Below are 13,304 nucleotides of genomic sequence, written 5' to 3' on the forward strand. Positions count from 1 at the left end.
AAAATTTTTAGCACTAGTCTTTTTGATATTATAGAATACTCAGTTCCGGATGTTTGATTGTTTTATTTATTGTTTAATTTTGATAAATGTTGAATTAAATAACTGTGCTATCGGGATGGGTTTTTTTGTGTGTGTGTATACAATATATATAAATATAAATAGTGTGCCTACTTATTTTGTAACTAAAAGCTTTAGTAAAACATGCTGAAACTTGATTGTTTTTCATCTATGCTATCGTCAAGTGATAAAGCATTTAATAGCAGCAAATAGCACCATCATTCAGAAAAATTGATAGCTCATTCACACTTGCAAATTAATTTAACTTTCAACTTGTTGGATTAATTGGAAATCTGTTGAAAATAAGCAATGTAATTCCATGGCAAACATTTTTTTAATAAGAAAATGAATGCTGAAATATTAAAGGCATTTGTGATTTTTTTTTGTTCAAAAAAAAAAAAAAAAAAACCCATGATGTTAAGATATTATAATTTTAAGATGTAAATGTAAAATAATGTATGAATGACACAGTTTAATATTTTGGTGAGATTATCTACTTTTAAATATGAGTTTTAATCATGCAGAATGGATCTTTTTTAAACAATGTAGATCTGTTTCTGTTGATTTCAGGTTTTTCTTGTGTTATTTTATTTTCTCATACTGTTACTTTATTACTTAAAACAATATAAACAAACTCTGCACATTTGCTTGAATCTGATTTATATTTTCCATCGATAAAACAGTATTGTAGATTTTAAAATTCTGATTACAATGCTATACATTTTTTAAATTTAATGTCTAAATTTTGAACACTATTTATAAATCTTAATTTTAAAATGTTAAGCTTTATGATCTATCTTAATTTTAAAACTTAATTTAAATATTTTTTTACAAAACTTTATAAATTTCAGTAAGATTACTATCTACAATTTATTATTTCATAACATTTGTTAATATATTCAAAAATGACTTTGGCAAAAGAAACTCTGTTGTTATAAAATTACATCTTGATCTATTCTGCTGCACAGCATTTGTTTAAGTTTTTAATTAGTTGTCATACTTATTGTGTTTTTAGAAATTAGCTCCCTTTTTTGACATCACTTTAAATAACATTTAAGATTGAGTTACTGTCATGCATTTGGTGAGTAGGTGTCATCCATTAGGTGATCACTTTTGCACAGGAGTTTTGTTTTCCCACCTTCTCCTATAGGTTAAACACTATTACTAATTATATTCATATGTTTTCCTTGATGTCAGTAGATTTGATATATTTTTTGTTTTGATGCAGTTTCATTTATTCAAACTAGAATAATTTGTACGTTTTTCAATTTTGTATAGCAAAACAAAAATGGAATTGTCCTTTTTATTTTATCTCCAAACGTCAACATACATTGTAGTAACAACATTTTAAACAGTTTGTGAAACCTAATGCAGAGCTATGGTGTTGATGCCAAGTTCAGATAATGAAATTGTCTATAACTGGTGTATGTGTATAATTTGACCAACTTTTTTGATTCCATGTTGTCTTTCTATTTAAAAATATGACCAGTTCTAGTTTTATCCAGTCTGTGAAGCAAAAAAAGATGTTGCAATCGGAACAGCTTTAAAGTTAATATACACGATTAAGTTATTTTATATTTATCTTGTGTTAAACTTTTCAATGTTATCTCAGTGTGTATGAGAAAATTCATCTGATTCTGAATAAAAGTTAATAAAACTGTGTCAGCCTTGATCAACCACACAGCACTCATGTTTCTTCTACCGTATCACATGTCAGAAGTCTAAGGGTTTGTACTAATGGTCTAGAACTGTGTCTATGACTGTGTCTACCAAACTAATGGTCCACAACTGTCCACCAAATTAATGGTCCACAACTGTGTCTATGACTGTGTCCACCAAACTAATGGTCCACAACTGTCCACCGAACTAATGGTCTAGAGATGTGTCTATGACTGTCCACCGAATTAATGGTCTAGGACTGTGTCTATGACTGTGTCCACCAAACTAATGGTCTAGAACTGTGTCTATGACTTGTGTCCACCGAACTAATGGTCTAGAACTGTGTCCATGACTGTGTCCATCGAACTAATAATCCACAACTGTGTCTATGACTGTGTCCACCGAACTAATGGTCTAGAGCTGTGTCCATGACTGTGTCCATCGAACTAATAATCCACAACTGTGTCTATGACTGTGTCCACCGAACTAATGGTCTAGTGCTGTGTCCATCGAACTAATGGTCCATGACTGTCCACCGAACTAATGGTCTAGAGCTGTGTCCATGACTGTGTCCACCAAACTAATGGTCTAGAGCTGTGTCCATGACTGTGTCCACCGAACTAATGGTCTAGAACTGTGTCTATGACTGTGTCCACCAAACTAATGGTCCACAACTGTGTCCACCGAACTAATGGTCTAGGACTGTGTCTATGACTGTGTCCACCGAACTAATGGTCTAGAGCTGTGTCCATGACTGTCCACCGAACTAATGGTCTAGAACTGTGTCTATGACTGTGTCTATGACTGTGTCCACCAAACTAATGGTCTAGGACTGTGTCTATGACTGTGTCCGCCGAACTAATAATCCACAACTGTGTCCATCGAACTAATGGTCTAGGACTGTATCTATGACTGTGTCCACCGAACTAATAATCCACAACTGTGTCTATGACTGTGTCCACCAAAATAATGGACCACAACTGTGTCTATGACTGTGTCCACCGAACTAATGGTCTAGAACTGTGTCTATGACTGTGTCCACCGAACTAATGGTCTAGAGCTGTGTCCATGACTGTGTCCACCAAACTAATGGTCTAGAGCTGTGTCTATGACTGTGTCCACCAAACTAATGGTCTAGAACTGTGTCTATGACTGTGTCCACCAAACTAATGGTCTATGACTGTGTCCACCGAACTAATGGTCTATGACTGTGTCCACCGAACTAATGGTCTATGACTGTGTCCACCGAACTAATGGTCTATGACTGTGTCCACCGAACTAATGGTCTATGACTGTGTCCACCAAACTAATGGTCTAGAACTGTGTCCAGGACTACCGAAAAAGTTGTTCAATAGAATGTCCAAAAAGATTGTTGGACTAGAATGTACAAATTTTAAACCAACTTCTTGTGTTATGTGTTTTGTTCATTTAATTTGACAATTGTTGATCAATATTGAATAAAATTATTGTTCTATACCCAACTTTGAAGTGATTTCCTTTAAAAGAATTATTTCAATATAAAATTACTTCCACACATGCATGTATCCGTACCATTTTAAGTAACTGTTGTTTAAAAATGTGCAATGTCCGAAACCTTTGTTGAACTGGTAATTGAAAATTTTTGCCCTTAGAACTCCACTATTAGTTCTGCATCATTTTTCATATCCAGACATGTTCCTGTTACGACTGGGTTTTTTTTAAAATTGAAAATTACCTCCCAAATTTCCTGGCCATACAACTTTGACGACCTAGTAAGTCTAGACATTACTGTGCCTCTCTCTCTCCATCACTAAATCTACGAACACATATTGACAAGTTAAGAGAACCCGCCCCCCCCCCTCCTCTCTCGCCCCCCACCCTCGCGATAAACCAAGCACACCCTTGGTTGCAGTCAGTGCCGAAATTGTAGAGTCGTATTCAATTGGCATTCGGTGCCGACTGTCAGTTTTCGTTTGGTAGCCAGTTTGTGGTAGCGGTCTAACAGCTCTATTGCCACGCTGAAATCTCATGCTGTCGAGTAAAATATAGATCTACCATCTCGCTGGGAATTGTAAACATGTCTTAGTCTTGGTACATTCAGTCGGCATCCTTGAGCTATATGTTTTATATATACATATTTAGGATATATATATATATATATATATATATATATATATATATATATATATATATTCGCTAGTTACGCTGTTTACAATAACTCGAAGACTGACATTGACTCAGCTAAAAATGTTCGTGAAAACAGTCAAAACAGCCTGACGGTGCCTACTTCCTAAAGCGAGTTTGTGCTACCATGGACACCCCCTCCTCGAAAACACAACGTCATCACCTGGCCAGGAGACGATTACAGTCCAAACTAAATATTCTTACGGAAGGTTTACAATTAAAAAAAAAAAATTCCCCATAATAGCATTTTCTTCTTGTTAGAAGTTTCTTCTTTCATCCTATTCACTCTCCCCTCTGCCTATTACCCTGTGCCATTTCCTACTTAAAACATGGATTTCTTTTTTTTTTTGAGTGGTCGAAAAGTTAGCCAGTGATAATTTCTAGAACTAGTGGAAGCTACAGTACGTAATGCTATCCCAGGAAAGTGGCTAAACAAGACAGCTCAGGAAAGTGGCTAAACGAGATAGCCAATGAAAGAGGCTAAACAAGACAGTACGCGTTACGAAAACTGGGGGTCTGTCTCCTCGAATCAATACGACAACAATTTATTGATAGCCGCCACACTTGCCACTTGGGCCTGCGCCAGACGGCAGGGCCCCATCGCTCAGTAGACCGACCTTGACCCCATCGGCCAGTAGACCGACCTTGAGTAGACGGGCCCTTCGCCCAGTAGTCTGACCTTGAGTAGAAACTTCCCAACGTCCAGTAGACTGACCTTGAGTGAGGGGCCACATCGCTCAGTAGTCTGACCTCGAACCCATCGCCCAGAAGACTGGCCTTGACCCCATCGCCCAGTAGGCTGACCTTGACCCCACCACCCTTAGACTGACTTTGAGTAGAGGGACCATATTGCTCAGTAGTCTGACCTTGACCCCATCGCCTAATAGGCTGACCTTGAGTATCTGATATACACAGATGTTTTTGTCGCGTCTTAACTTCAGCGCTGCTCATGTGGTGTCTGCAGTGGCGTAGGCAGGGGGGTTAGGGGGGTTATAACCCCCCTCCCATAGACCCTTCGGTATATATATATAAAGTATGAGGGGGGTGCAAATCGAAAGTATGAGGGGGGGGGTGCAAATCGAAAGTTTGAGGGGGAGGGGTGCAAGGGAGGGGGGTGCAAATCGAAAGTTTTGCACCCGGGTAAAAATTGGAACCGCCCCCCCCCCCCCCCCCTTGAGACGATCCTGGCTACTGGGTGTCTGGATTACGGTGAGGTCTGTTTTTAATGTGGTGTCTGGATTACGTTGAGGTCTGTTTTATTGTGGTGTCTGCTTTGTTAAGGTGTCTGTTTTATTGTGGTGTTTTTTCTTATGTTGTATATGTTTTATGGTGAACTCTGTTTTATTCTTATGTCTATTTATTCGTCGCTGTATGTTTTGTCAAGGTGTCTGTTTTATTGCAGTGTACTGGTGTTTCTATTGTGGTGTCTGTTGTTGTTGTGAAGGCTATTTTATTGTGAAGTATGATTTGTTGTGAAGTCTGTACAATTGTGAAATCTGTCTGTTGTGATGTCTGTCTATGTTGTAATATCTTCACCAGAAGCACAAATCTAGAAAACCACAGGTCAAATTTAAGCTGTTCCTCCGTCATTTCTTTTGTGCGTGTCTGACGTTTAAGATCAGCTGGAATCTCTTGCATGGCGATCGGCCAAAGATCTTATTTATTTTATTGTTTTTCGAAAGGCACGAATCATTGCAAAAAATAATTTCACTTGACGTAGCCCTGGATAAGGCGATAAAACACTTTCTGAGCACAAAGTCCAAACAGCTAAATCATCAAAATTACAGTAAAAAAATCTTTTTCAACATCTAAACTGTTTTACGATCCAGGTAAAAAAAAAACAACATTTTTAAAGTTCAACTCTAAAACAGTCTAAATTTTAAACTTATGTCTAAACATGCCTTTTCAAAGCTTAACTTAAACACTTCTCACTTAACTTAAACACTTCTCACTTAACTTAAACACTTCTCACTTAACTTAAACACTTCTCACTTAACTTAAACACTTCTCACTTAACTTAAACACTTCTCACTTAACTTAAACACTTCTCACTTAACTTAAACACTTCTCACTTAACTTAAACACTTCTCACTTAACTTAAACACTTCTCACTTAACTTAAACACTTCTCACTTAACTTAAACACTTCTCACTTAACTTAAACACTTCTCACTTAACTTAAACACTTCTCACTTAACTTAAACACTTCTCAAATCTACCACAGATCCTACTTACATTTTCAGCCTAAAATTGTTCTCAGTAATGGATTTCTACCAAGCTCTGAATAATGTATACCAAAACTACTTTTGAAAAAAATACTTTTTATTTCATAGCCCCCCCCCCCCCCCGTCACCCTGTCCCTCCCCCTCCCATATAACCATAAAATCGTTATGAAAAAGTGTTTAAGGTCAGAGTAAACAACGGCCCATCTTCTGCTCCGTGTCTGCTGTGGGCGTCTCCCTACCAATTTGGTTCTGGGAAACTAGCAGATTTTGGCTCGCCAGAGAGCAGCGCGCATGAGCAGTAATTGTAAGCCCAAGTTCACGGCTGAGCACCCACCCGATCTTGCTTAATAATCATTCGCAACACAGCCTCTTTCTGGCTTCTTGACCTATTTGCCATCGTTGTCTATACAGCCTCTTTCTGGCTTCTTGACCTATTTGCCATCATTGTCTCTACAGCCTCTTTCTGGCTTCTTGACTTATTTGCCATCGTTCTAAACACAATAAATAAGTAAAGTTGATATTTGTGCCTTGGTATGAGCCCTCTTCCCACCTCGGATGAAGCTGCCATTACACTGGACATTACTTTGGGCACATTGTGGAGTGCCACAGAAATGAGTCTAGCTGTAACTGTAAAGTGCTATAAACTTACCAACCTATACATTGCTATCATGTTATAAACCTATGTGTGCACTCTATTAAAGGTTTTCATGTAATAAACCTATGGAGGCTTTGGGTAATATTTATATAAAGTGATGTAAAGAAGAAAATAATTCACAAAGTGCTAAGAGAACAAACGTAAAGAAATGAAATGTAATTTGATTACATTTGCCATGTAAGGCTAACTTAGCTAACAATACATCTTATAATGTCAACTAATGTAGTAGAACTTAAAAAACTATTTTCATCATGCTTGATCACCGTCATCACTGTCACAACCACTGTCACCGATATTGTCACATCATTGTTGCCCCAGCCTGTGTGCTCAAAATGTAATTTTATTGTCATTGTCTCTACAGCCTCTTTCTGGCGTCTTGACGGGTCTGCGCCTCTTTCTGGCCTTGTCTTGTTCGCCGTCACTGTCTACACAGCCACTTTCTGGCATCTTGACCTGTTTGCCATCACCGTCAATACAGCTTCTATCTGGCTTGTTGACTGACTTCGCCAGAACGAAAAAAGCCGAGTCTTGCTACGAAAAAGAGGTCAACTGTCTTCATAGAATGATAACTACTTAACTGGGACTTTAACATCCGCACCCCCCCCCCTCCACCCCCACCCCAGGCTTTATTGCTCACTGGTGTACACTGAGGGAGAGAATTCAATCAAAGCCAGAATTTGTAGCACACATTTGGACATAGCCTAGATACATACATACATATATAAAAACATACATACAAACATACATCGTAGTGAAAGAGCGGGTGTGAATATATGCGGTGAGGGAGGACGGTGTGTTATATATATATATATAGATATATATATATATATATATATATATATATATATATATATATATATATATATATATTTATATATTTATATATATATATATATATATATGTGTGTGTGTGTGTGTGTGTGTCTGAGATAACTGCGTATGAACACACACAAAAATAAAACAGAGTGGTCGAATGGTAGAGCACTTGACTGCTTAACCTGAAAATCTCCAGTTCGAACATTGACTATTACTTAATATGCTAAAACAGAAATTGTAAACTGACCGTATTTCTATAAAATACAACCGATAATTAGCTAGTAATTAGAACATTTTAAAAAAAACCCCACAAACATAGTGTATTAAATTATCAAAAATTTGTTTCGTTAGAACGAGCAGAAAGTACAACTTTTTAATTCATTTCCGTGCATCCTCCAGCATAGCGAGCAGATCTCGTCTCGTCTGAATGAACAGATGTACTCGAGGCACACACCACATAATCATTGATCTCGCGATCTTAGAATGACAGATAGCATTAACTGGGATCAATCTTATAGGCGCCTGCTTAATCACGATTCGCTGAAACGCTTCCACTTTAGACAAATCTGAATTAAATAAAGTAAAATAAAATTACCTCAAGGAATCAGAGGTCTTTACAGCATAAAAGAAAAAGTATCTGTTCATATAGCTGTGTTTCGATAACAAATAGTTTATCTATACCTAGTTATGCTTATGTATAATATATGTATCTGTGTAACTAGTTGAGTATCTGTAACGAAAATGAATTGTATTTGTGTGCCTTGTGCCGTATGAGAGGTAGATCGGGGTGAGTTTTAAGGCACTGTGCTATATCTGTGACAGATTAGATACCCAGTTCAGAAAAACCTAACCGTGATAGTGTTATTCTATATCCTTGCTACCTGTACTGGACGCTGATACATAGTCATCATGTCTATAGAAGATAGCGTGACGTAATGTACTTTCTATGACGAAATGATTTAAACCAATCAATTTAACACACAGATCAGGGCATGCTCAGTATCAAGACTTAGTAAATTTTGTGATGAATTTCCCCAACCATAACTCTAAGACTGACTAGGAAGTGTAAGCTCGCTGAACTACTATGCTTTTTCAATTTTTTTAGCCACTAAAAACAACCAATTCAGACGGCAAATGTTCGTTGGAAATCTTCTGAAACTAATGAGCACTAATTAACATTGACCGCAATTAAAATAATTAAGATCAAAGCCGATCTAAGCAATATAATTTTAAAAAAAAATATATATGCCCATCTCTCTATAAAGACTGCCGATGTATCTCTTATCAGTTTATTGTTTTGTTTATCAGACGAAACTCCACCCCCCCCCCCCCCCCGACCCCCTCAACGTGCGAACACACACATTATCGAACAGATCGTTGATATAATTCAATTTTCTTCCGGGCTATTCCAGCCCTCGCCCAGCCGACCTCGCTCACGTGCTGAACACGGTGACGCTGCCATCGATCGTCTGCTCGTGTTGTTTCAGGCGGATCTTGAGCGGAAGTTAAAGTACAAATGTGTAGGGCAGCCGACTGTGTGGTGTTGTCGTGTGGCCAGACTTGTGGGGATTATATCATCAGAGGTAACTTGTTGCTCTGTTTTGTCCATGTACACTTGTCCACACAGACTTCTTGACGTGTTGTTGACAGAGTTTAAAGCTGGAAGCTTTTTGTCTTGTTACATTTGGCTCACTTGCATTCCAAGTTCTACTCACTTGCTGAAATTTGCAAGTGTGTTTACTTTGTCATAGCGTTATTCGTTGATTCTGGCATTGATATTATATCATTGTTAACTATTAATGTTAATTTATAAAATATAATTAACCAAGAACATTATTTATGGGCGCAAGTTATAGATGTTGGTTTAGACATTTTGTAGAAACATTGCATCGTTCTATGAAGCTGTAGTAGGGCACTTGAAGAAATAAAATACAAGATGTCTAGATATAAAAAAAGACATTACATGAATATGCTATTATTATATGGTGTAAATGATGTGATATGGTTGTAAATGACATGGAGGTCATATGCTGATATAGTGTACATAACATGATATAACATGACGTGATATAGTGTACATGACATGGACGTGATATAGTGTACATAAAATGTACATCATATATTGTACATGATATGGATATGGTGATACTGTGATATGTTGTACATGACATGGACATGATATGGTGTAAATGACATGGACGTAATATGATGTATATTGTAAATGACATGTGATATGTGATATGGTGTAAATGACATTGACGTGGTATGATCTGAAATATGAAGAAGACTACTGAGTTTTTCAAAACCTTTTACTATAACATTGTTATAAACTATTTCATAATCCTAGCCAACACCCCTGCCACAGTAGGTGAAAAAAACATGTCTATCAAAGATTTTAATGGAAATAAAAATCCAACTCAAATTAAAAGAGAAACTTACTAATTTTCCCCCTCAATACAACGTGAGCACTCAATTAACTTTGCTGCTTAAAACCATGTTGAAATTATCCTAGTTAATTACTAAATATTGCGTCAAATGTTAAAATGTGAATCGATATCAGATAACAGGCGGAGCTTTCAGGTTTAAACCATTCAGACAGTAGTAAAGATAGAGAGTCAAACTTGAAATGTTGAAGTCTATTGTGCGAACATGGTGATGATGAAGATGATGATGATGATGATGATGGAGATTATAATGATAATGATGATGATTATGGTTGTGATGATACTGAAGATGATGATGATGATGATGATGATGGTGGTGGTGGTGATGATGAAGATGATGAAGATGATGGAGATTATAATGATAATGATGAAGATGGTGATGACGGTTGTGATGGTGATGAAGATGATGATACTGGTGATGAAGATGCTGAAGATGATGGAGATTATGATGATGATTATGATGATGGTTGTGATAATGATGATAATGTCGTTGGTGGTGATAATGATGAAGATGATGGTGATGATAATAGTGTTGACGATTAGGACCATGTGTAGGGAAGTAGTAAGACCATAATGATAACAATAGTGGTGTATATTTTGCTGACAATGGTTGTAGGGATTGGTGGCAGTAAAGTAGTGACAACGATTTGGACAAAATTGTTGGTAAAATGCTGTTGATAACAAAATCGGGACAATTATTTTGTGGACAACTATAGATACATAGATGGGGACAATCTATGGGAAGGAATGTTAGGACAGTTGTGGGGACATTGATCGGGACAAGAAAAGGGAAAATATCGCGACAATGTTGAGGAGAAAATTTAGAAACATTGGTGGGGACAACGAGTACAATACTAGTGCCGATGAAGGTGACAATAAAATTTTTGAGCACATTGGCGGGGAGAACACTGATGTGACAATATCGGTGACAATGGTTGTGACAATGATGACCGCAGTCAAGCTTGATGAAAATAGTTTTTTAAATTCTACCACGTTAGCTGAAATTATAAGATGTATTGTTATCTAAGTTACCCTTACATGGCAAATCTAATGAAATTTGTGAATTATTTTCTTCTTGACATCATTTTATAGAAATATTACCCAAAGCCTCCATAGGTTTATTACATGAAAACCTTTTATAGGTTGCCTACATAGGTTTATAACATGATGGCAATGTTTGGGTTGATAAGTTTATAGCACTTTACAGCTAGACTCATTTCTGTAGCACTATAGATCTATATATACACAATCACACATACACACACACACAGATATATATATGTATATATATATATATATATATATATATATATATATATATATATATATATATATTGTTATGGGGGAGATTTCTAAGTTAGCACACAGGGTGATATCCGTAAAATGAACGTTACAAGTCTAGATAGTCGATATAATGATTTGAGTGAGTTCCTATTATGTGACAGCTTGAGAATATTTGTATGTTTGCAATGTGATGTAGGTAGGACTAGGGATTAGGAGATGTAAAGGGGTTGGGATGGATGCGTCACTTCACTAATGTTATTCAATGTATTAGCGCAGGAACTAGGGACTGCCTTGAGAATGTGATACTTTCTATTCCGGCCCTCACCGTGAGTCTTTCAGCAAATACCGTCCGGTCTTGATAGGAAATAGTCTCAATAAAAAACAGAAAAGATCAAACAATTTTCTCTAACGACTTAACATCATGATTATAAGCTTAGGTCACTGTACGATCTGTATTATGTGAGTAGTCCATACAAACTGCACGCTATACCTGTAGTCAAGGTATGGTTCACGAGAAGGTCGAGGTCATTTTCTCAAATTTTAAACACTCGTTGTAACGTGAAATACTCGAATCAGTCATTGGTCCAGTTAATCAGTCAGTCAATCAGCCAGTTAGTCAGCCAGTTGGTTAGCCAGTTAGTCAGTTAGTCAGATAGTCAGACAGTCAGTTAGTCAGATAGTCAGACAGTCAGTCAGTTAGTCAGCCAGTTAGTCAGTCAATCAGTCAGCTAGTCAGTCAGTCAGTCAGCTAGTTAGTCAGTCAGACAGTCATTCAGTCAGCTAGTCAGTCAGTCAGCTAGTCAGTCAGTCAGTCAGCTAGTCAGTCAGTCAGTCAGTCAATCAGTCAGCTAGTCAGTCAGTCAGCTAGTCAGGCAGTCAGTCAGCTAGTTAGTCTGTCAGTCAGTCAGTCAGTCTGACAGTCAGTCAGTCAGCTAGTTAGACAGTCAGTCAGTCAGCTAGTCAGTCAGCCACTTAGTACGAGGTATGACGCTAATTGACGTGCCAGTACATAAAATGTAGACATATTTTTATTTTATTTATAATGTTATTCAACTTGCTTTCTCTGTAAACACTCCCATCATCAATTTCTACTTGTAGCCTTACTGCATTTCGTTTAAACGTTAAAATAATCCCATCTCCTTTAACAGTGCAATAATTTCAAAATCTTGACCAATTTAACAACCAATCTTAGAACATAATCTAGTGTTTTACGTTTTAGGGCATGCATTATGTATGCTATGTAACAAACCAAAGTATTGGGTTTTTATAACACAACATAACACGAATGTGATTTGAGTACAATATTTCAACAGTAGGCCTACATGCTTTTATCAAATAAAGAAAGAAAGCCCATGTATAACCAAGGGAATATCTACATCATGTCTAAATTTAACTGGGATAATTAGCCCCATCGACTGGCACCGTTCTTGAACGCTGTTAAAATTTGTCATTAATTCACAGGATGGTGCGTACACCGTCTGGAGGCCAGAAGATTGTTCAATTATTCATTCCCCTTTCAATCCTCTTTTTACCTGATCAATATGCTACTGTTAATCGAAAATTACTTCGGTGTGGGGGGCTTAATGTTTGGCTTCATAAAACGTGCTTGATTGCGTTTTGTGCGATTTGATTTCGTTCATAAAATTGTATTTTACACTGAGATGAAAAGCGTAATAAGGAGTGCGATGGCTGCGTTTTACTGCCAAATAAAATAACGTTGTTTTAGAAGTTCAATGATACAATGACGAACGCAGCTTTACCAAAACGTTTATTTAACCTTGACCTCCACTGCTCTAAAAATAAATTTCTGACATGTATACAAAGTGCTAAAACCAATCGGCTCGCCTAAGAGCACTGATTAAGAAATCAATAATAGCTAATGTAGTTTAATGAGCAGATCACAGGTAGGTTTGTTTTGGCTTTGAATTTAATTTGGGTCATGTTTCAAGTCTGGCTTTCAACAAAACTAATAACGAAAGTAGCGGGATTCATGACATGAAAC

The sequence above is a fragment of the Physella acuta genome, unplaced genomic scaffold (assembly GCF_028476545.2).
Source record: "Physella acuta isolate Inbredline_101_S28 unplaced genomic scaffold, ASM2847654v3 ptg000745l, whole genome shotgun sequence".
Taxonomy (NCBI): Eukaryota; Metazoa; Mollusca; class Gastropoda; family Physidae; genus Physella; species Physella acuta.